Genomic DNA, 24,361 nt, shown 5'->3' with positions numbered 1-24,361 from the left:
CAAGTCCTGTGCTTATAACTGAGCATGTGAGCAGTGCTTGGCTGAATCGAGCAGAGAAAAATTGAGAGAGACTGTAGCCTTGAACCTAGTGGTCTTTATACATTAGACAATAACAGCATAAGAGGAAAAGCAGAGAAACAGTTTTACTTCAGGGAGGTTGCAGATGGCAAGGGATTTCTTTCTTCTAAATTATAAGCAAAAATGAGAGGAAAAAAAGAAATGCAAAGGGTGTTCCTCATGCACATTATTGTGCAGCCAAAAATGTTCCTAAAGCACCAGGTTTGTTTATGTGTTGGATAGCAACAGTTGTTTTTGGCATCTAACTTTGAACAGGTACCATCCAGAGGTGCTATAAATAGACTGCACATACAAGGGTATCTAAAAATGCTGGAAGCCAAGATAACGAACAGAACAAAAAAAACAACACAACTAGTGGGAAATGCAAAATAGATGTTCTGTCCATGCTGGAAAATACAAAATTAACTCCAGTAATTAGGAACTTCGGGAATGTCAAAAATACCATTCTACCTTACAAAAAAGAACACACATCCTACTCATACTGTAAAGCCAGGTCCCTGACAGCACAGTGCCACTGAACTTCAAAATATCCTTTAGAGGGAGAATGCTGCTTAATTTTGCACAGTTCGATGTGCAATGCCACTTATATCAACATCTTGCATCCATTGACTAAAACTGCTTTCAAAAAGAGCCAGGATTTCACTTTAATGCCATTCCAGGGTCTGCATTTGTGCATGCAATTATTCCATACCAAGCACAGAACTTTGTGCTTGTCCTCGTTGAATTTCATCTGATTGATCGTGGGCCCTTCCTCCAGTCTACCTCGGTGATTCTGGATCCTAGCGCTATGCTCCAGAGGGTCTAAAGCTCCACCCAACTCGGTGTCATCCTTAAATTTGCTAATTGTACACTCATCATTCAAATCATTAATGAAAATATTAAACAATACTGGACCCAGGACAAACCTCTGGGGAACCCTACTTGATACCACCTCCCAACTAGACATAGAGCCATTGATGCCTACTTGTTGAGTAGGATGATCCAAACAGTTATGTGGCCACCTTACAGTACTTGCATCTAGTGTAGTCTGTATTTCCTTAGCTTGTTAATGAAAATGTTGTGGGAGACAGTGTCAAAACCCTTGCTAAATTAAGGTTTATCATATCCACTGCTCTCCTTACATCTTCAGAGCCTGTCACCTTATTGTAGAAAGAAACCTTATTGAATCCATGCTGGCTGTTTCTGATAACTTTAGTCTCCCCTAGGAGCTTCACACTAGGTTCCTTCTTGTTCCATGACCTTGATCTTTCCAGGTATCAAGGTCATGCTGACTGGTCTATAATTCCCTGGACCCTCCTTCTTCCCTTTCTTAAAGATGGGCACTATATTTGCAATCGTGTGGGACCTCACTCATTGGACTGCAGGGTTTTGAACCTTATGTGTTTCTTCAAAAGAAAGTTATTCTGGACAAATATGACCAGTGCACACAATTCCTATGGGAAGCTGATGAGGTCAGAAAAGAGTGATGTCAGATTGTTCTGACCACGATTTTAAAAATCGTGAATGTGATACAGCTAGAATATAAGCAGAGCGCGGAAGTGTATTGCCACTTAAAATAGTTCTGGATGGCAGATGAATAACATGTGACTTCAGAGTAAAATTGTAAAGACCAACCTGGTAAAAAAGAGCAGCATGTAACACACTGCAAGCTAAGTCTCCTAAGTATTTTAACTTGGTTTCCAGAGAAGTCTGACTTTGTTCATTTGAAAGGCATTATCCTCATCTAAAATCCCCTACCGTATTTTGAAGAATAGGCCCTTGAGCAGTAGTATGTACCTGACAGAGGCTTCCTGTATAATATGATTTCAAGCAAGCAGTACCTCAATTTCACATTCCCTCAAATTTTACTTCATTTTTGGTTATTTCAATAGAGAAAATTTCCATTTTCAGGTACAAGTAGGCTGATAGTTGTTGAAAAGTTGATTACATTTTACTCCCCACTGAGCTCAACATGGCTTTCAAAAATTGCACAGCAAGCAGTTTCATGCATCCTTGCTACATCATGCTCCCACATCACCTACATTTTTTCAGATACCCAATATGCTTTGTGAAGCATTAGACTTACGTAAAGGGGGATCATAATCAGCTGCTGTAGTGTCTCTGCATCACTGTGTTCAGTAGTCCTCCCCATACCCACTTACAGACATCTCAATGCTCTAGTACACAGTCCACAGAAGAATTTCATAGATTTCATAGACATTAGGGCTGGAAGGGACCTTGGAAGATCATTAAGTCCAGCCTCCTGCCCAAAGGGCAGGAAGTCAGCTGGGGTCATAGGATCCCAGCAAGATAAGCATCCAATTTACTCTTGAAGGTGTTCAACGTAGGTGCTTGAACCACCTCCAGCAGCAGGCTATTCCAGACCTTAGGGGCTTAGACAGTAAAGAAATTCTTCCTTATGTCCTTCCTGAAATGGTCTTGCAGGAATTTATAACCGTTCGACCTCGTCATCCCTTGGGGCGCTCTGGTGAACAAACGTTCCCCCAGATACTGGTGGTCACCCCTGATAAACTTGTAGGTGGCCATCAGATCACCCCTGAGCCTGCGCTTTTCCAGGCTAAAGAGCCCCAGGGCTCTCAGCCTGTCATCGTAAGGTCTGTTTTCCCGACCTCTGATCATGTGCGTGGCTCTTCTCTGGACTCTCTCAAGCTTCTCCACATCTTTTTTGAATTGTGGAGCCCAAAACTGGACACAGTACTCCAGCTGTGGCCTCACCAAGGCCGAGTACAAGGGGAGAATGACGTCCCAGGATTTGCTTGAGAAGTATCTATGGATGCAAGCCAGCATTTTGGTAGCTTTACTAGTCGCAGCATTGCATTGCAGGCTCATGTTCATCTTGTGGTCAATGATGACCCCCAAGTCTCTTTCTTCCATAGTGCTAGCCAGCATAGCACTGCTGAGCCTATAAGGATGCTGCAGGGTTTTCCTTCCAAGGTGGAGAACCTTGCACTTTTTAGTGTTAAACACCATCAGTTCTTGTCTGCCCATTTGCTGAGCTTGTCCAGGTCAGCCTGGATCACCCTCCTGTCTTCTGGTGTGGATGCTTTGCCCCAAATTTATTCCTGGACTACCACAATCTTCTCTGTGGATGCCACTGATCTGCTGTAAAAGATGCCGATCCTTGTCCAGAATAGGTGCCATGATATTAAACATCACTTTGCATCCTGGCTCGTGGAATTTGTGGGCAAGGAGGAGATGGGTACAAATCTGGAGTGCAGCGCTTCCCATTTACTTGCTTTATTTGAGCTCTTAGCCAATGCTCCACAGGGAACTATGTACTGGTTTTACCGAGTATACTTTTGCCTTTAGCTTCTTTTCCACCTTGATTCTTTTGTCAGAGCTTATATCCCCCTTCTAAATGTCCCACCCAAGAGGCACCAGTTAAAACGAACAAGATTAATGTCAACTACACTCACAGTATGGAATAAAAGAGAACATTTTTTTTTACTCAGGGTCTCACTTAAACTGTAAAAATAAAGTATGGGTTTGTATTGGCAAAGGCTTCCCTTGATCTGTGAATTTCAAGGAAGACAAAATTATCTGTGTTCTTTGTGAAGCAGCAGTTGTTTTAGCGGGGAAGAAAGCCAAGACAGCTGTTAGCTAGTTCAATGTAAAATACTGACAGTGACATACCAACAACAATACTAGCAGTGAGGGACTTGGCCAAACTGCAAAATCGCCAAATGTTATTAATGCTGTTTGTAAAGAATTTGAAAAACTGTAATAATCTAATCTTTACAAATGGAGCAAAAGGTTTTATTTCAACCGATCCCAGTCTGCCGTGTTTTATAAGATATTACAGCAAAAGCAACATAATCCCTTAGTTTCAAGGGAGACCTTTGAAAACAATTAACTTTTGACATGGATTTGATGATCCTGGGCAGGACTTACGGTTTTATAGAGGAGAAGCTGGCCATGTTTAGTTTGGATGCAATATCTGCCCTACTGAGGAAGGAAAGGCCGTGAGATTTCGACAGCTTCTTAGAAGTCTTCAGTTTAAGCTACTTGAATGAACGGCTTTGTTCACATGACCTGTAACATTCCCAACTCCATGATTGGGGAATATGAAACAGTTTTTTCCACCTCCTTCACACAGGATGAAAGACAGCATGTGCAGTGGTTAGGAACTAAACAGATTTTCCTGACTTGGACACCAACCCTACCATGTGGTCTTGGTTAAGTGACTTGACCTTGTTGTACTTCATGTCTCCACTTCTGCTGGCTTTCCTCGCTAGGGGACTATCAAGGTAAATGTATGAACATCCTCAAATAAAACAACACCTAAGTGCAAGAAATCTCAGACAGAGAAAAAATAAACGTACGCTATTAGCTCTAAGTAGCATCCTTGGTCTCCTTTTGAGGGATGTAAGGGAAAGAGAGGTCAGCCACTGCTGCTGTGATAAGAAGGAAAACTTCATGGCCTGGACATGGATCAAGTTCTCCCCCCTTCCACCAACTTTCCAGCCTAGCCCCCCACTGATTTGGCTAGGAGTTTAAGAACATATCTTAGGATGATTTTCAGCTGTATAACCCCAATATACGCACCACTTACATAGAATTTACATCAAACAGCCCTTTCATGGTGTCGCTCTGATTCATGCTAGTTTTTTTTTTCCTCCTTTTATATTTAAGAGGAAAGCATGTGTCATATCTTACATTCTGTAACAGATATTCCTGAGAGGAGAAGTATATCTTAAAATGAAGATCTTTTAAATAAGAAATGGTCGCACTGTTCATGACCATTTCTACCTCTGGCGTGTTGGTAATATGCTCGGTCTTTTGAAGGAGAATCTCCACACTCTCTAAACCTAGAAATGTGAGTTTTCCCAACAAAGAACTACCATATTGGGCCAAACCACAATGGCAACCCAAATAGCAAAGGGCTAAAAAAACCCATATTGCTAACAAGAAATTGAGAAATGGGGTATTTCACAAGTGGATGGGATAAGCTGTCTGGCATGCAGAGAAACACACAAGGATTGGGCATTCATTTTAGGAGGTCCTCCATTATTCCTGAATAATGTAAAATTTAAAGACATAATTCATCAGGAGCCCGCTGAATTACTGCATTGCCTCTCCATCCGGATTTTTACGATGTGCCTATGTTAGGGGAGTTTTACACCTTTATGGCAATTAGATCACAGCAAGTAACTCCGTGCAGTAGTTATCCAGTGCATTTTGGTTTTTTTCAGCTCATAAACTGCTTACAAACAGTTTGAGATTTTCACAAAATATATTCATCATTCAGCAAATCATTTTTTCCCTGCAGGACTCTGGCAAGCAAACTGCATTGGTTCATGTTCATTGCATGTACAAGTCAGGTGCTGGCATACCTCTTGTCCAACTAAATAAAAGTAACTTGGAATCTGGTTTTTATCACACAACTCCAGTATTGCAGTGAAAAATCACTTTCAAGGAACAAAGACTTATAGTTGCCGTTTTATGCCCCAATTCAGCATGCCCTTATTTATTGTGAGTAGTTCCTTTGACTTTAATGGGACTATTCACGGGCTTAAAGTTAAGCGTGTGCTTATATATCTCACTGAACTGAAGGCCTTCATGAAGTTACTATCTGGAACTCCTGGCTGATGAATATGAACTGATCAGCTCAGTCACTAACCCCTCATTTTGCACGTGACAGAGCCACATCCTATTTTCAAAGGAATGCTCCTGGAAAATATTCAACATGCGAGTATTACAGTTTATTCATAAAGGAAGCCTAGATATGAATACTTTTATCTTTTTTTTTTGTTTTTTTGGCCTGAGTATTTAGCTACTCTTCAGGGCCTCATGTTAGAATGAGAACAAATGATAGAGCTCTTCCATGCAAAGAAAGGTCTACAAAGATTATACATGCCATCTTGTTTCCCAGGGCCCAGCAGGACTCCAACAACAGGAAGCAGTTCTTTGGTCGCAGTCCAGTCCTCTTTCCAGACAACACCTTCCCCCTTAAGCTCCCTATCTTAGCTTTCTCTCAAAGGGACATTTTGGGGTCCTTCCTTACTTTCTTGCTCCTCTTTCCTTGGCTTCTTCTGGGAGCTTCTGCTGCTAGTCAAACACAGCCTCACCAAACAGCACCTGCTGCCCGTACAGCTGGCCTTGCTCGCTATCCTCATTTTGGGTGGTTGGTCCTATCATTTCAGCCACCTTGTTTCAAAAAGGAATGCAAGTGCTACTTACACTTATCCTGAACAAAAGGTAGCTGTCACAATTCACTGAGACTGCACCCCAAACTCCCTGACAATGACAGCAACTACTAAACTGAGCTTCAAATCAAGAGGTGAAGAGAGAGGGCTGGAAGAAGGGAAGAGCAAAGAAACAGAGCAAAGGGGGAAGGAGGCAAAAAGGATCTCAAGCAAGAGCTGAATCACACAGAGCCAAGCTCTATATTGATGTGTTATACTTAACATGGTTCAAAGGTACAGTTTGCACCGTCTTAATTCCTGCGGTCTGTGAAATCTCCTGAATTCCTTGGAGGAATTGCTACTGGATGACCCAAAATAGTCCAGTGGGCCCAATCCTGCCATGCCTATTTGGAAAGGTAGAATTATCTGAATAGAGAGAGAGAGAGAGAGAGAAGAAGAAGCTGCAGCTTTGGAACATGTTGCCACTATGATACATACATACAATACTTCACAAAGACATTTGTTAAACTGTTAGAAATAAAGGGGGGAAATATCCCTCTTCCCTGGAGCAAAGGGACACTAGGTTTTCTCTTAAGAGATAGCCAGGAAGAATAGGGGCCTCTTACCGCATTAGAAAGCCTATAGATCCCATCTCTGAACTAGCTGTACCCATTTTGTTTGTGACTTCTGTGTTTTTGCTTTTCAGCAGCTGTTACACCGATCTGTCTCCTGCACACTTTCATCCTTTTGTGCAAAGTGACCAGCAGTTGTTTCAGCTATTCCATTTTTGGGTACTTAACAGCTACTCTAGCAGCAAGGGCACGTATCAGTCATACACATCAGGGTGACTGTCTTGTTAAACCTGATACATAATGTGTATATAATTATGCCCTGAGGTCCAGCTAGCTCTCAACTCACCCTCCCTAGAGATCTGAAGGGTGATAACTGATCACGAAGATACAACAGTTCACAAATATAATGTTACTGTAATTATTAACATAATTCAGAGATTAAAGTAGACAGTCTACCAAGGCTGGGTTTAAGGTTAAAAATGGCCTCTTTTCAAGTGTCTGCTATACACGGGCCAAGCAAATGCTGATTCCTCCCATTCACAATAAAACCCTCTGCCTTTCCCAGCCCATTCTTCTCAGTACCACATTTGCCCTTCAAAAAAATCTATGGTCTTTCTCTTTCCCAATTTAATGTTTCCATTCATCCTCCCAACCAGTGCATTAGATACTCAATGAGCTTCTTTCCTCCCCACCCAAGCTTTTTCCAAGAGAATCCCTTGTGTGATAGCCTGGCCCACTAAAATCAATGTCAGAAATCCTCCTGACATCTGGGGGACCAGGATTTCATGTGTAATGGGAGTCTTGCCATACTATGGCTAGGTCAACCCTTACCATTTTACTGTACTTTTTCTGAACACTTTCTGGTGACTTTTTATTAATGTTTTTGGTCATGTGGTTGGTGTTCATTCAATCTTGAGCCAAAATTGATTAGAACTAGATTGAATGTAGGGATATGCAATATTGCAGCCACTCTCAGCTCTGGTAACACACCTCAGTAAAAGACCCACAACTACAATATTTTAGTTTTGTACAGTTTTCTGGAAAAGTAAAAGCTACCCCACAAGATATAGGGCCTTGCTACACAATAGTTTGGGGCAGCTCCTGGAGCTCCTAACCTTTGGATTGTCCTCACATTAACACCTTAAAGTGATCTGAAGCACTGATTATGTGGCTTAAAATTATACCACTCCAGGGCAGTGTTATCTCTAATCGGCACTACCCAGCTTCTGTGCCATGAAGGTGTGGCCACTCCCCCAGATGTGCTGCCCAAGTTGAAGTCCTCCAGTATCCCAGGATCTCTCATACCTCCGCCTGTAGAGCAGGGATAGATGCCTGTCCTGGTTCACCAATCCTCTTGTGGAAACACACACCTATAGTTCCTAGTCCTGTGCCTGCTCACCAGGCCTCTAGCAGCAAGTCACAGCTATGCAGGTGGGGGACAGCCAGAGAAGGTTTCTAAACTAAGGGTTGGACTGCTCCAAACCCCAGTCTAGCACTAACAGCCGTCAACATTTGTGCATTTTGCAGTGTAAGGTGTAACAAGGCCCATGATCTGGCGCGAGTGATAGTAGCAGTGCAAAGCTATAAGCAGGAAACAGGCAGGAATCACAAAGGCTCTAACTGAGATCCCTTCTGATCTAAAGCATTTTTGTTAATCCCTGGCCTTCAGAGGCATTTATTTTGCCCTTCTGTTTTTACAATAGTTAGCCTTGCGTTTCAATCAGACCCTGCTCACAGCTAACTGCAATGCTCTTGTATTGTGAGGGTTAAAATTCTGTGCTGAGCTACTCCTTGTTTTAAAGCATCCTCTCTTGTTGTGAAAGAGCATCCAATACAATAAAATGACATTATTCCTGTGGCTTTGGAGAAACACAAACTAATCATTTGTGTGTGCCAAATTGTGCTTTTGGCAGAGAGCTTTATAAAAAAAAACTTCTCAGAACTGCTGACCCCAGCACTGGGTTTAGGCACTTACATTTCCCAGATTGAGAAAGGAAGACAGTTCTTGTAAGTAGCAGATGCTCTGTCTCTTCCAGGATCCACATCACCATGAAAAGGATGAGACTTCATCTGCTATATTACCTCGGGCGTCAGATCCCCAACAGGTGTCATTGGGAGCAGGTTCATTGCCTTTAATGGACCATCGCAGTCAGTACACCTGATTAGGCAGAATCTCTAAATGAAACACAGAGATGCAAACTGGTCATATAAAGTCAGCTCCCACTGAAATGAGGGGTAAAGCTTCCATCGGCATCAGCAGAAACAGGATCAAGCCTTTATAGCTGGCCTATGCCAAGTCCAAATCTCTTCTTACCTACAACTCAAAGAAGTTGTGCAGTTGTAATTACTGTAGCAAGAATCAATCCAAACAAACCCACATGTTAACACCTCCACTTACATCAAGTTGCTTCCCCACTTCCTCCTCTACTGGCTGGGAGGGCTCTGTCAAGTGCCCTGAGGTTCCCACATTGCACCTGAGCTCAGCCATTTCAAGAACGTAGTGCTCACTCAGATGTTTATTAGGGGAAGGTGAATCCAAGTCAAAAGGAAACCTGTGTTTGCAGAGTTGGCAGGGGGAATTCAAAAGAACATAGGATGATGTAAAACCGTAAGTAAAACTGGCCTATTGCAAAGACTAAGCATGGTTGCTTCATCCAGGAAAGCTGATGATGGGTAGGAGAGAGAATTGCATTACTCTCTCCACATTATTTCCATTTGCCTTTATTGAGGGGTAAGTAACTGCTCCCCAACAGTAGGTGTCCTTGGGGAACCACGATGAGTGGGTCCAATTCTAATGGGCCTATACATAGCTCTTCAATATTTTTGTCAGTGATCTGGAAGTGAATACAAAAGCACCGCTGCTTACATTTCCAGACACCAAGACTGACAGAGGGAAGTAATGATGAAGGCAGGACAGTCACACAAAGGTGATCTGCACTGGTTTCATAAACTGTGCCTATTCATACAAAGTACATTTTGAATACAGCTCAATATGAGGACATAAATCTAGCAACAAGGAATACAAGTCATACATACAGAATGGGAGGGCTGTTTCTTGGAAATCAGCACCTCTTAAAATGGCTTTGGGGTCATAGAGGACAAGCAGCATTGTATCAGCCTCTAGCATGATGGTGTGGATAAAAAAGCTGGTTATATTTTTGGATCTATAAGTAGTAGTTTAATGAATAGGACTAAGGAGAGGAGTTTACCTCTGTATATGCCTCTTGTGGGACTGACTCTGGAAAACTGTATATCATTCTAGCACCCACAACTTTAAAAGGCTGTCCAAAAATTGGAGAGGATACAGAAAAGAGCCTCAAAATTATGAGGGCCAGGAAGTTCCTTACAGTCAGACACTTAAAGAGCTCACTCTGATGAGTTAAGCAAAAGGATTGAGAGGTGACTTAATTACAGCCTATCATTATGTTCATTGGATGAAAATACTAGGTGCAAAAAGGGCTTTTTAATTCAGCAGGAAAAGATATAAGAAAATCCCACAGCTAGAAGCTGAAGCCAGACAAACTGAAACCAGAAATACAGATGTGTAACAGTGAAGATTAACTATAGGGGCAGACTGCTAATAGAAGTAACAGATCCTCTAACAATTGATGTCTTTAGAACAGAAGTAGATATTTTTGGATGATGAGCTTCAGTCAAGCACAAGTTTGTGGGTTTCATACAGTGTTGACTAGTGAAACACCGTGACCTGTGATAGACAGGAGTCCAGTCTCGATGATGAAAAGGTCCCCTCTTGCCTTAAAAATCTGCAAATCTGGAAATCACCTTTCATTTCTACATAATCAGCTTGAGATCTAAATCCACCAAGAGGGGATATTTTGGCTCAGGATCCACAAACAACCAGATATTTGGGCTGATTCTCTGGCAATGACCATTTTCCTTTTGGGAGGTCCAAGTCAATCCACCACAAAACCCATGTTTTAATGCAGGGAGATACTATCTATAGGGCACATGGCAGTGCTATGCAGAGAGAGCCAAGCTTGCTCTGCACGCGCTAGTTCTGGACCCAGAAGAAGTATTAATGAAGTGCTGCACCTGCTGAATTAGCCCCGCTGAGAAACCAGGCAAATCAGCCCAGGCGTAGCAATGCAACAGCATGGCTCCACTGCTTCTGGAGCTAGCACATGCAGAGACAGCTTGTGTGTCTGCCCGGCACTGTGCCTTGCACGGGATTCACTCTAGCATGCGAATTAGTAAGTTCGCTTCCAGTTCAAGTTATCCCTGTGTGGCACGGAGCCATGCTGCGTAGACATCTCTGCTGCTATTCAACATTTGATTCTAATAAAGGTCAGTCATGTGCCGACGCAAGTCACCCCTGCAAGCAGAGCCAAGATAGAGAGATATACCCATTAAATTCAGTGCTAGGTGCAATAGTTCAGGTCCTCTTCATTTCTTCAGTGAGCAATAACACTTTCACTCTTTTTTTGTGAAGATGGTAACACCATCTGACTTAGGCAACCAATCGCATATAAAAGAACAAGCATGGATGTCCACACCAATGTTTTAATAAGTAGTGAGTGATAACAGATAGACTCGTGATTGGTCGCAAGCAAAAATTTGTGAAGTGAATTGTTCATTGCAACTGGCTTGTTCCATCCTAGCCCTGGAAGGAAGCTGTTGAATAAGACTCCTCCACAGCTACCCTTCTGGAAGTCACCTTTTCCTGCCTCAAATATTGGCAACGGGCTCCTGCAGGACTCAGCTGTCATTATGATTTACAACCAGGCAGCTAAAAACACGAATGATTGTGACTCTCGCCACTAATTACCACTTAATCAGACACTAATGGATCTCATTGGTGGGTACAAGGCTTACTGTAAAAGCTTCAGCGATTTAAAAGGAACAATTTTATTTATGAAACTGTCACTTATCTTTAAGTATTGTGGGTTTGAAGCACTGATAATGGAAAAACACACCCTCATCTTTCACTATACTTCCAATTAAAATGGAAGTGTTCACAGTAAAACCACCTGCTTCTGAACTTGGCTTCGTTAAAAAATTATTGGTATAACTCATATGGGTTAGAGGTGTAATTCTTTACCAAAATAATTATGCTGGGAAAAGCTCTAGTGTGCTTGCAGGTATATTTATATAAAGATGATCTATACTCAAATAACTATTCTCTTCACTATGTGAGAATAGTTAGTATATGGCCTATTCATACCAATGTGACTGTGCCACACGGGGCAGGAAAGGAGAGGTGTTGGCTTCAAACACTTTAACTCTACTGATATAGTGGAATGACATTTGTGTTGTGTTGTGCAGAAAAAGTCTTCAGGAGGTAGAGCCCAGTGTCACCCTGCGGCCTTACTGGTGGTGGAAAACCCTGGTACTAAGAGGCCGTGTCTACACAAGCAGAGTATCCACAAGTACTAAATGACTGTGCAGTAACTAGAGTTACTGTGCAGTAGCATCGCCGAATGGCTTTTAGGTGACGCTGACTGTGCAGCAATTCATTACTACTGTGCATAGAGTCACGTCACACTTTGTGCTTTGCAACACTACTGCGCAGTAGTAAGGAGCTACTGTGCAGTCAGCATCTTGTGTAGATGTGGCCCAGTAATACCATATACCAGAGTTATTCAGGGTCTCAGACAAGTGCTTCTGGAGTCCATTACTGAAGACAAAACCAACTTTTCCATAACTGTCTGCCTCCTCAGCTACTGCACTGCATCCCCATGACCAACTTCTGCTAGTGGTAGCAATCAGGAGTCAACATGAGTCCACTGACTGCCCCCGCCACAATTACAGGGGGACTGGAAAATTATTGGCTTCCCCATCAGCAAACTCTCTCTTGAGATCCAAACCAGCATTCTACCAATGTACAAGTTCACATGACAGTTCATCAAACAGTAAAGCCACTGTTCAAGGGAAGTGGGGCTGGAGACAGAAACTCATGCCAGAGAAAGACACATAAAGTACAATGATGCTCTCCCCAGCCCCCATTTGAACAATGCTTATTGCGGTGTTTAGTAATGAGGGACCCGACTCATTCAGTCTTCTGCACGCAACAAACCCACTGAGGGCCACAGCAGTTCCATACATGGCAGACTTACTGGTCAGGCATTAGGAGAGCAATGGAAGGGGACATGGACGATATTTTGGCCTGTTAGGCCCTTCTTCAGGTCTGATAGTTAAAATATTTTCCAAAAAATCCTTGTTCCAGCATTCTGCTTCCGTCCCTGACTTACCACACTGAGGACAAGCTTCTTGCCAGTACTGGATAACCCTGGAGGACAAACCCAGGCAGTTCTGAGCCATTCCAAAAGAGACACGATTTCAGAATTCGAGTGGAAAACTGCGTTGTGGAACAAAGCAGGGGCCCAATGAAGCAAGGGTTTGCTCCCAGATTATCCACAGTTAAGTAGATGAGATCTGGAAACCGTATCTGTTGCAGCCACACTGGGGCCACTTGTTATCACTTTATCCTGAGTTTGTTTGCATGTATTTGGAGGCTCCATGACAGAGCAGGACCAATGGAAGATGCACGATAAATCACGGCTCCCACGGATGAGACTGGTGTCAAAAAGAGGTTAATTCCATTATAGTGGGATGCTCTTCTTTGTGATACTACATATAACTGGTGGGTTTGCATAACCTAACTTCAGACTGATTATGTAAGGATCTCAGGGATAGCCTGTATTGCGAGTCTGTTGGAGCTATCTTGATAGACAGCTCCAGTGAAGGAGCTTATGCCGGCAAAAGTGTTCAGCTAGTTCCCAAATGGAATATGCCAGCAAAGGGACTTGTATACTGGTATACCTATAGGTACATAAGTATTTTGCCAAAATGGGGATGTCACCATAAGGGATGGGTTTTGCACATTCCTCATTGATATAGCTATACTAGCAGCTAAACTTCGCAATGCAAATGAAGCATCAGGTTGTATTTAAAAAACAAAATCTAGCCCTTGATGGCTATGATTTTTATGCAGATCTCATGATATTTTAGGACTTGACTCATGATTTTTTGAGTTCCTGGGGTATAAAATACCTTAATGAGCAATGGAATAAATTCAAATGACAAAGGAGAATGCTACAGATAAACTAGTCTGAGTTTACATTTGACACTATTTAGTAATAGTTTTATAGATGCGCACGCACGCACGCACACACACACTTTTCTTTGGTTTTTCTTAACTTTTTTTTTCCAATTAACAGGAGTTTTGGATATGGTGATGGCCCCAATTTTCTGTTTTCCCAAACCTCACCTAGTCAGTTCACCTGTACAAAGCGCTTCCAGCCTTTCGGATTTGATAGGATTTGACATCCTCTTTCATTCACTTTTCACTGTTGTAAATGATTTTGCAAGGCATAGAGCAATAGAAAAATCAGGACCCTCTGTTTGACTTGGATGAGATGAGCTAGGTTAGAAATGTGTCATACAGAGGGACAAAGAGCTACTAAACTCCCATGATTTTGCAGGGAGAAGAATTAGAAACCACATCAAGAAGACAGGAGTAAGTAATACCAAGGATAGTTTGAAGAAGCAGGTAACTTGAAAAGGGAGGGGCTTGGGGGGTCACTGAACACTTCAAAATTGTTCCAAACTACCCTCATCCTTCTTTTCCATTACAGAGAGCAAAACCTGCCCTGTCAGATGCCAACCAAGCTGTTACTTGTTTTGTTGTTCATGTTGCTAAGTAACAGGGCTGTTTTTGCTTATTTGCCTCCCTTGGGCAATTTCACAACACTTTGTAATATACACTGCTCTTTTTGGTTGCACATCTGGTTTAGATTTTCAATTTCAGAACCCCCTCTGCAAACCAAGATATTAGTTTTCATATCTATCATCTAGGCAATCTGCATCAGATATGACCCACCTCGGCACCAGCCATCCAAAGTGATTGCACTAGGGAGGCGCATTGAAGTCTCTTGTGCATTTATTACATTCATTACAAAAGGCTATTTTGCTATTGTAGCTGAATTTGGGTGGGTTACTCGCTACGTCTAATTTGCCATGGGAAATTAGATACAAGAATCATTAATCTTGCCCATTTCTTCAAGACGTTTGAAAGGAATCCACTGTGCCTCAACAACACTAGCAAGGAAGGACTACAGCAGTGTGTTAACCTGATCATCTCCCCAGCAGATGTTAGACAATTTCTTCTGAGACCATTGCAAGCTAGACATTTGTTTCCATTGTAAGCAACTGCTCAAAGAACAGTATTTAACTAGCACCAAAGTGGGGTTCCTCCTGTGTCTGAAAGCTCACATTGTTGTACATCAAAACACCCCAAAAATATTCTGAAGCGGGTGCAAGCTCGACACAAGCTCTGAGATTCCAACACTGCCGTTGGCCAACGCTCCAGATGTGAATGTTCCCGAAGTGTGGGTTAGTTCAGATCCCGATCGTACCCATTGAAATGTCATCATGTGGCAAAAGCAGGTCAAAAGGAGATTGTTCCACAAACTTAAGTGACACACACTGAGAGCACTTACAGATGTCACCACCCTGCTCCAACCTATTACCCAAACGAGAACACCTGCCACACCCTGGCATGGGACATTTTGATTTTCCACTGTTGAGAGCAGATCCTCCACTTCATCCCCAGCCCAAGAGGAATTCTTTACGGCCCTTCTCCAGCCATTGCAAGCTACTTTTCAGAAGCAACACATGCTTCCTGTTCCTTACCCCCGGCCAGAATGGGACTGGAGCTGGAGCTGTGACAGAAAGGTAAGTGGCAAGGGGATGAAGGGAGAGGTAGACATAGTTGGAGGGAGGGCAATGGCTGCACCCCTACCTCCACCCTGGGCTTGGAGTCAGAGTCACAATTGTTGCCCCAATTCAAGATGAGGAGCTTTCTCCCTACGGTAAATGCGGGAAACAAACCTCATCTTGGATTTGAGTAAATATGGCATATCAAGCTCTGGTTTTACCTCTCAGTTATCCACTAACTAATAACCCGCTCCTCTCTCTACAACTTCCTTTACAGGCCCCTCATCCATGTATTAGTACAAATGCTTCAGGAAATCTGTTGCACAGTCCAACAGGTTTTGCAGTCACTCTGCAAGTTCGGGACAAGCCACTCTTCCAATTTTGCAAGTTCTAGCACGCAATGTACTTTGTGGCACCTCTGACCAGAAAGGCCTGAAGTGCAGGAAATGAAAAGAGGTTTAGATTTAACGATTGGCAAAGAGGCTGCCAGAGAGAAAAGCTAAGTTGAAGATCTGCCTGGTGATAGGGAATTTGCAGAAGTGCAGGTAGGGAGAAAGTTAGGGGCCTGCTATACAGCACTGGAGAGGTGTGGTCTGTCTGTAATTATAGTTGTACTAAGGTAGCCTCAAAAGCTTAGATACTCTCTTGTTCGGTACATAAGTTTTGGCTCTCACCGAAGCCAAACACCTGAGCTGTTTGAAGCTTAGTCTCAGATATAAGCCCCAGAGTTTTGATCAAATTCTTGATCTTTCCTGAGTGTTCAATGAAGAAGAAAGAGGGAGGCAAACACTAGTGTAATAAAGACAACTCAAGGAAAGGGAGAGCCCTGTGCAACAAAATTGTCTGGTAATTAGAGGGGAATAAAAGGCTAGGATTAGTAAGTTTTCCAGTCCCAGATACATTTTTTGTCTATCTAAAGTTATCCTTTTGTTCTACAAAACCCAAAACCAAAACCTTTCAGAGTCCAGGGACCAGCATCCACCAGGATTATGGAAGGACCACACAACAGGGACTTGAACCAAGGTTGCTTACATTCAACATCTAGCAGGCTGAGGCTGTGGCACTCTCTTCCCTGCTCACACACCCATGCTCCCAGAATCAGTCTCTTTCTCACCTCATTTCTTTCACCCCTCAGGACCTGGAGAATTCTTGCAAGAAATGTTAAGTTCCACAAGTCACCATTTTCTGACAAAAAAAGAAGTTTAGTGAAAAAGAAAGATGGAAAAGAATCCTCATGAGCTCTATCAGGATCCTAGCTCCTATAAACTGTAAAATGGGTATGACAATGCATATCTACCTCACAAGTAGACCAAATGACTTAAAATACTTTGAATCCTTCAAATATAACGGTGCCTGCTACAGGGGAGGTGAAGCAGCGTCTAATACACGCCAAATACCACTCATGATACAAACCAAAAGGCAGAGGGGGAGAAAGGGGTACACATGAAGCAAGGGTACCGATGTTGGAAAGAAATCAAAAGCAGCTGTCTCCTGGCGTTTTTAGCTCCATAATTTGAATAAATCAAAATAAGTAATTACAGAGTAAAATAACAACATTTTAATGGTTGTGGAATAAACTACCCAAAGGGGTGGAATCTCTCCTGACAAAACTGGATAACTTTCCAGAAGATGTTTTAGTGAGACGCAAGTTATTGTGCTTGATACAGGAGTAGCTGATTTAAATTGTATAGCTTGTGTCACCGCAGGGCCATCCAACGGGTGGCTTATGGGCAGAGCAATGCTGGGCAGTAGCTGCCGGCTCTCTGGCTGCGTTTGAGTCGGTGGCCACTGTCTGGGGTGCTTTGCTCAGTGTCCTTGAGGGTGCACTTATTTTGACCCTCTGACCCACATGCACATTCCCTTTTGTCGTTTTTTGTCCCCCCAAATTACTTGATACTTTTTTGTTCCCTTGTCACCAATGAGTGGCAGTCTCTTGCAAATTAGTGGGCTTATGCCCACGCAAAAAGGTCTCAAAATAAACCAACTGCTGGTTTATGGGTCACATGCGGACCGTGAGCATCTAACATGTAGCCTACAGGCCCCCACAACTCTGTAGCTGTTGTGTTGGGGAAAGGCCTGAGGGGCCACATACCACTGCCACAACTTCTGCAGCAAAGAGAGGGGGAGCCATGTGTTAGCACCACAACCCATGTGGTCGCGGAGTTGGGGGAGGCTGCATGCCACTGGCACAGTCCACATGGTAGGAATCCTGAGGGCCCACCATGGCAGCCTGGAGCCCAGGTGGTGTGCGGCCCCTGGCCATGCCAAAGTTGAACAGCTCTGAGTTAGAGGAAGTCAGATTATTTTAGATTTGGCCTTAAACGCTATGAAAGCACAAACTGGCTTCTGGCCATTTATTGTAGGCCATATCCAGTGACCGACTTTGGTGACCTCTCACCAAAAACTTGTAGGGTTTTTCCATTTGTAACTACCCAAAAACCAAATTAAATCACCGTCTGACTTCAGTTATTATTAATACCCTCGCTACAATTGTCAAGTGGCTTGAGATGACTGTACACACTTCAAAGTTAACCACAACAGCGACAATAAGAACCTGAAATGGCCAGTAAATTCACTCTCCCTGCTCAACAAAAAAATAGACGTCATGACCATTTTACTAGCAGAAGGGGAAAGCCTTCAGTTTGCTTTGTAAATGGAAAACATCTTACAGCTACAGCACCTTGCTTAGTACAGAGATATGGCCTTTACTCTAACAGCTCACTGAGTCCTGGAAACAGGAGATGAAGAAGAAGAATTTTAATTAAAAAGTATATTTAAGATGAAAAAATTTGCATCTAGTACCACTCCTGCAGGAAGAGATCAGCATTCAACTTTCTATTTGTGAATTATCTATTAGGCAATAGTTTTCAGGAGTTGGTAAGTGCACGCAACTGTGTGGTGGTCTGTGCCTCTTAGCAGAGGTTGTTATTCAATGCCAAAGGACTGCATACCAGTCCTTACCTTCCTACCCAGCCAGCTTAATGCAATTTATGTTTAAATGGAAAACAGGAAACCTGATCTTCTTCCCATGAAAGTGTCTGCCAAGATTTCCATTTTCTTCACGGAGAACTGGATGAGTGCCGTTGATGACTGTTTTCAAGCTTCATGAGTTTGGATTTGGACTGGCCCTACAATTCCTAACTGAACATGCCATTCTAATTCTTTCCACTCTAATTCTCTCCATTCTCCCTTTCCCTTAGGGCCTGTACTCGGAGGCGATAATCATCCACACTGAAGGTGTAATGGGAGCGGCGGATGCTCAGAACCTCCAAAAGTCAGGCCTTTAAAAAGTTAATCATTACAAGAACCTCTGGGCCTTTGCTCTATTTTATTATGGCCAGCCTGTCCTTTTTCTATAGGGGGAAAAGAGGAAAGAAGGCTGAATGGGAGTGAACCTTCCTCTCTGATGAGAGAAGTGGCAGTTTTTGAAGGCTGCTGCCTTCTGATGTTGCAGATTTCAGAGATTCATCAGAACAGGAACCAACATTTGTACTGAGTCGGGAGCTGTACGGCAGCTCTGCCAGGCCTCTTTTCTGGCATGGAATTTAAACAGCTTACAGAGTTTGTATGCATCACATCAGCAATGGTTTTAGAAGAGCCTTAGGACCGAGTCTGCCTCATACACTGCCCACCTGAGTTCACTAACATGCTCCAGAGTTGGAAATTTTCCTATGAGATTACTCTGGACTCATCCACAAAAACTGCTCCTGAGCCCTCAGTTTCCAGTGGGTCTGACAGCAAGAACTGGGGATGAGCCCAGAGTAACCTGACTAGGGAATTTCTAGCTTTGGACTTAGCTGGCTGTGGCCTTTTCAGTCCTGCCCTCAGCTTGACCTGCTGCTGACATGGGACAGGCAAACCCACTGAGATAGCCCAGGTCCCAGCGTTAACATCTCCACGTGGAAGTGCAATCAGAAAGAAGAGGATGGTGCTTTGGAGAGAGGCCACTGCCATGCCATGCCTTCTCCCATTCCCAGCCATTTACAACTGAAATCTGCAGGGCTTCAAGCTTCTGTGGGAAGCATATCCATGAGGGGCCAGGGAGCTGGGGGAGAAAACAATGCAGAAAAGGCAAAACTCCTCCCGCTTATGTGTGGTTCATTATGGGTCAGGTGTGCCACCACGAGTATATATACAAAAGCAGCAGTTTGTCTCAGCCTGAACAGCCCCAAGGGTATCCGCTCCCACTCTTATGCTCCAAACCCACAGATACACCAAGGAAAGCATTCCACGCTACCCTGCTGTGGCTGCTTTCAAAACCTCTACCAGAAGTTGAACTATACTTGGCTGGACATACACCATTTTTTACCATGCCGAGAATCTAAGGAATAATCTTAAGTAATACAGGCAGAAGTTGGTAAGCACCCCAAAACACCCATATGTACAAGCAGGAAAAACATGCATAAAACAGGCTTGAAAAGGGCAGACAGAAGTGCAGCTCCCAGGTCCAACTCATGGAGCTTCACAGAAAGCGCTATGAGTTAGACTGATCCTCCAAACCAAACAGATGTTAGCTGCTGGGTCAGGAGGGAGGGGGATTGAGGTCCAATTTGGAGCTGATTCAGGGAGAGAAGCTGTATCTCTGCAGCCTCTTCCCCTAGCTCCACCCCCCGCTCCCAGCTCCAGTTCTGTCTCAGGATGGGAGAGGAAGAAAGAAAGGGTGGAAGGTCCATTCTGGGGTTTTCCGAGACACGATGAAGTGTGTGTGGGGTGTGGATTGGAGCCCCTACCTCAGTGGGTGGGGTGGGTGGATCCTCCAATCCACCCACCCCGCCCTCCAGCACTTGCTGGGCAAACCCCAAAAGCTCCCTCCACTCTCTTTCCCCCCCTCCCATTCTGAAAACAGAGCCAGGAGCAGGACTAGGCTGCATCAGCCAAGCCCTGCTCTCACCAGGTGCATACACAAGTTAATGAAGGCGCTCTATTTTGGAGTGCCTTCATCTGAACCCTCATGTAATGAGGGTTGAGACTGTCACAGGCCTGGGCCTTTTTAAAGCACTCTGCAGCCATGCACTTGTGTTTGGTCATGGCTGTAGAGTGTTTTCATAGCTGTAGAGTGCTTGTCACTTCTGTCTGCACCTGAAATGGGAGATACAGGTATCTAATTCAGGGTTTGGTTAATAGATATCTTGAATGTTCTACCAAAGATAATCTACAGCTGAATCTCATGCAGCAACATGTGCTGCTTAGTACATACTGTGCTCAACCACTATGGATGAAGTAAGGATCAGAGCCAATGTTATGTTCTAGAAGTGAAATGTACTGAATGTTCATTTCATGCACATGTTTAGAGAATGTACATTTTTGCATATATTTGGGGATGAAATGCGTCTCGGAGTTAATAGGATTTTGGATAGCAACACCCTCTTGGATCTGAGAATTTATTTTTGTTAGTAAATGCAAACATTGTGTAACTAATCAAATTGTGGTAAGACTGCAGCTTGCCTGCATATATTTGTTTGCAGTGTAACATTTTGCACTGTGCCATTGCAGTTAAAACTTACAAGACCGAGTGCAAATGAAATATAGCATGAATTCCAGGAGTGCTTTTATGCCCACTTCCATTCTGCTGTTCTCTAGCAGTTAGCAGTTGGAAGTCCCTCAAGAGTTTCTCATCAGTTTGGCTTGTAGCAACCTATACTGCCTATTGGGTTCCCTAAGGAGAACTTACCTCACTATAACTTTGAAGAAACCATTAGGAGATAATGTCGAAGATCTACTACTGCCAAAGAAGATATTTTACCCTGAGGCCCATGCCCACAAAATCCCAGATCATTAGGAATTTCACTAGTAGGTCCCATCAATGGATTTGTATTTTTCTCAATTTAATTTTCTGCTCCTGACTTACGGGATCCAGAAGACTCATCGAGCTCGGGCCTCACACGGCTTTTCCAGGAAGGCAGTTTGTAGAGACAGAAATATTTGCATTGCTGACCTTTTGTCTGGCTCCTATGTAGGTTTGATTTCGTATTCATGGCTGTACGTGTACATTCAGGGAAAACGCTTAACACAGGCCAATTGTATCACACTTGAGTACAAAGAAAAGCCCTGCTTAGTATTTTAGGCTCTGACATCCAGCAAACCGAAAGGTTTGAAAATAGAGCCAAGTCAATTGCCTAGCTTGGCTGTATGAACCAAAACACAAGCCTAGCCACTGGTACTGATTATGTGCACATGAAAAGAAAATACATAAAATGATACATAAGGTTCTTGTAACCTCTAGAACTGATGCCAAAATGTTCTCACTGGCTTGGACCTTCCTTGGCTCAGCCCCAGCATTGAACACGAGCTCAGCCAGGGCCATGCTTAAATTTTCATCAGATTAACTCTTCAGCTAAGGTCAAACACTCATGTTCATATGTGCTAAGTTCTAACTTCCCCCTCAGGCCCTGAGGGATACTGTGTTCTAGTAGATGGCTGTGGGAGAGCAAGAATTATAGTCTTTAACGCTATCGCAGAAGATGGGAAAGAGAAGGAAATGGAATTTAAATAAGGTTAAGAATCTCTTAAAGCAATGCACACAACATAGTCTATTAACTCTGTACATGGTATATAAGCAGGAATTGTATGTGGATCCCAGACAAAAAGCATTTCCCCTAAAATATGGACCACGTTCAACTATTTGAAAGCATAGGTTGGGATTCTCTACTATGCCTCCCATTACACCTCATTTAGCTTAGTTTAGACGTCAGCTGCACATTATATCAATTGAATGGGAATTAAATCTTAACATTGTTTGGAAGAATAAAATGTTTTCTAGAATAAAAAATGTGTTCCCCTCTTCTATCACCAGTAAGTGAAACCAAACCAGAAAAATCCCAACTTGCTTGGGTATACCCATGCCACTGGAAATACCTGCATAACATTGTACTGAAAGCCCCTTTTTCCTTTCCTTGTTTCCCAATTCCCTCTGTATGTTCCATATATAGCACGACCGAGGCCCATTTCTACAATACTTCTGCACATGCAATATTACTCATAGGAAAGCTGGCCTGGTTTCATATATTTTAAACTGAGAAATAAGAGTGAAGGAGTCTATAGCTTGTAAAACTCAACTGGTTCATTAGTAATAGAACTATGTATGCGAAGAGGCTGCAAGAGCAGCCGGATCCCAACTATGGTTCCTCCAAACCCTTCACTCCTGCAATCTGTGCTTCCCTCTCCAGGTTCCAGCCAAGTTGTTACAGTCCAGTGAAAGCCTAAAAGTCAGGTGCTCAGCTGGTATAAATTGCCATATGATCGACATACGATTTGTACAATTTTGACATTCAATTACAAATTCCTTGGGACAGGGAAATTTGTCTTTACTGGCTTCTATGACACTATTATAACATCATTAAAAGCTCAATAAATAGAAGTACGTATTGTAAGAGTGACATTGTAGCCATGAAGGTACAGAAATTATGGGAGGCAAGGATTTCTTAGGGTGTTATCTTTTATTGGACCAACTATGTAGTTGGGATAAAGTCAGAGCCCTAAGGAAGAAAGTTTTGTACTCAAATGTTTGTCTAACTATCCCAACTACATAGCTGGTTCAATAAAAGATAGTAAGAAATCTTTATATCTTAATAAATAAAGCAAATGTCAATAATACCAATCCTCCTAAGATTTATGTATCTCCTGTGAAATAAGATGAACTGTTGACTTTCTAATTTCTGTGAAGGTAGTTAGTTTGAAAATGTTTTAGCCTCGTATAACAAGAAGCAGCTTCTGGCTTTGCTGCAATACACATTGGCAAAGAATAAATACATACAAATCAGCAAACTTTACAAAGGTCACACAAGACAAATCCTGGATTTTATTCTAGATTCCTGTGGAATCTACAACCATTCAAAGCGAAAAGTTCGACTCTGATTACTGTAACTTGCTCACCACTTACTTTGTAAGCGTGGTTCACCCAGCAGGTGAAATGAGACTCCTCACCTTCACTTTCTGCTTCTAGTTCTTTTTACTTTTTATGTGGCAACAAAATACAGAATGTGAATGTGTTATACTTCAAAGAACTACATGACTAAATATGCAAATCCCTTTTAAAACATTATGACACAATGACTGCACTTACAGGCAAGTGCTTAGTTTCAACATGTTTGCAAAGCCAACATTTTGACTGTCAAATTAGGGAAAGGATGGTGAATGGCTCTGGGAAATATTCTCAGATGGTGCAAATCAGTGTAGTTCCACTGATTTATACAAGCTACTGATGTAACCAAGTATTACATACTTTGATTTGCTGGGTTCTTTCCTGCCAAGCCATAGTGTTTTAGTAACAAGAAGAATGCAGCAGCATCTAATGTCCCAACTGATATTGGGTCTCAAAATGCGGTAGAGCAGTGGTGCTCAACCTCAGGCCAACAGAGCCATGTCAACCAGGCCAGGGGCTCCTCACGGGTCTAGAAATTTGGCAGCAGGGGAACAGTAGCAGTTTTAAGTGACATCCCCTGCTGCCAAATTTCTAGACCTGTAGGGAGCCCCACTGTCTGGCTGACGTGGCCTTGCATGCTAGATTGCAGGTGGGTCAGCATGCAGTGTTGTTCTGTGGCCAGGTTGGGGTGCACGGGCTTAGGTCAGCACAAAGCCAGATCTCAAGCTAGCTCACAGGCAGACATGGAGCATGGGGTTGGGCCAAATCAGTATACTGCATCACACCTGCAGACTGACCCCACATGGGATCCAAGCCACAGATCAACCCTATACCAGTAAGGTTAAAAGGTTGAGGTTGGGCACTGCTGCTATACAGTAAACTGGTAAATTCACCACTCTAAGTGGAATGCAAATAATGGCAAATTATCCAGTAGTGACCAATTATCAGAGGTAGAAATTGGGGTAAAGGGAGCTGTGAAAAATTGGAACAGTTCTTTATGTATTTTTATTGCCATTAGCACAATACATTTTGAAATTGCTCTGGTGAAC

General features: G+C 43.0%; 1 protein-coding gene across 7 annotated transcripts in view; it reads right to left on the bottom strand.

Annotated features, from left to right (window-relative positions):
* The window catches only part of FGGY (FGGY carbohydrate kinase domain containing), a 412,233-nt gene that overhangs the window by 265,747 nt on the left and 122,125 nt on the right, over positions 1–24,361 (bottom strand). For 4 of the 7 annotated variants that reach the window (XM_019479224.2, XM_059727889.1, XM_019479222.2 and 1 more), the window contains one exon: positions 8,751–8,950. The exons of the other annotated variants lie outside the window; for them this stretch is intronic. The gene's annotated coding sequence lies outside the window, so the exon portion shown is untranslated. The remainder of the gene's footprint in view (positions 1–8,750; positions 8,951–24,361) is intronic. 7 annotated transcript variants of the gene reach the window in all.

Source organism: Alligator mississippiensis, chromosome 5 (assembly GCF_030867095.1).
Source record: "Alligator mississippiensis isolate rAllMis1 chromosome 5, rAllMis1, whole genome shotgun sequence".
Lineage (NCBI taxonomy): Eukaryota > Metazoa > Chordata > Crocodylia > Alligatoridae > Alligator > Alligator mississippiensis.
This window is presented reverse-complemented; position numbering and strand designations above follow the sequence as displayed.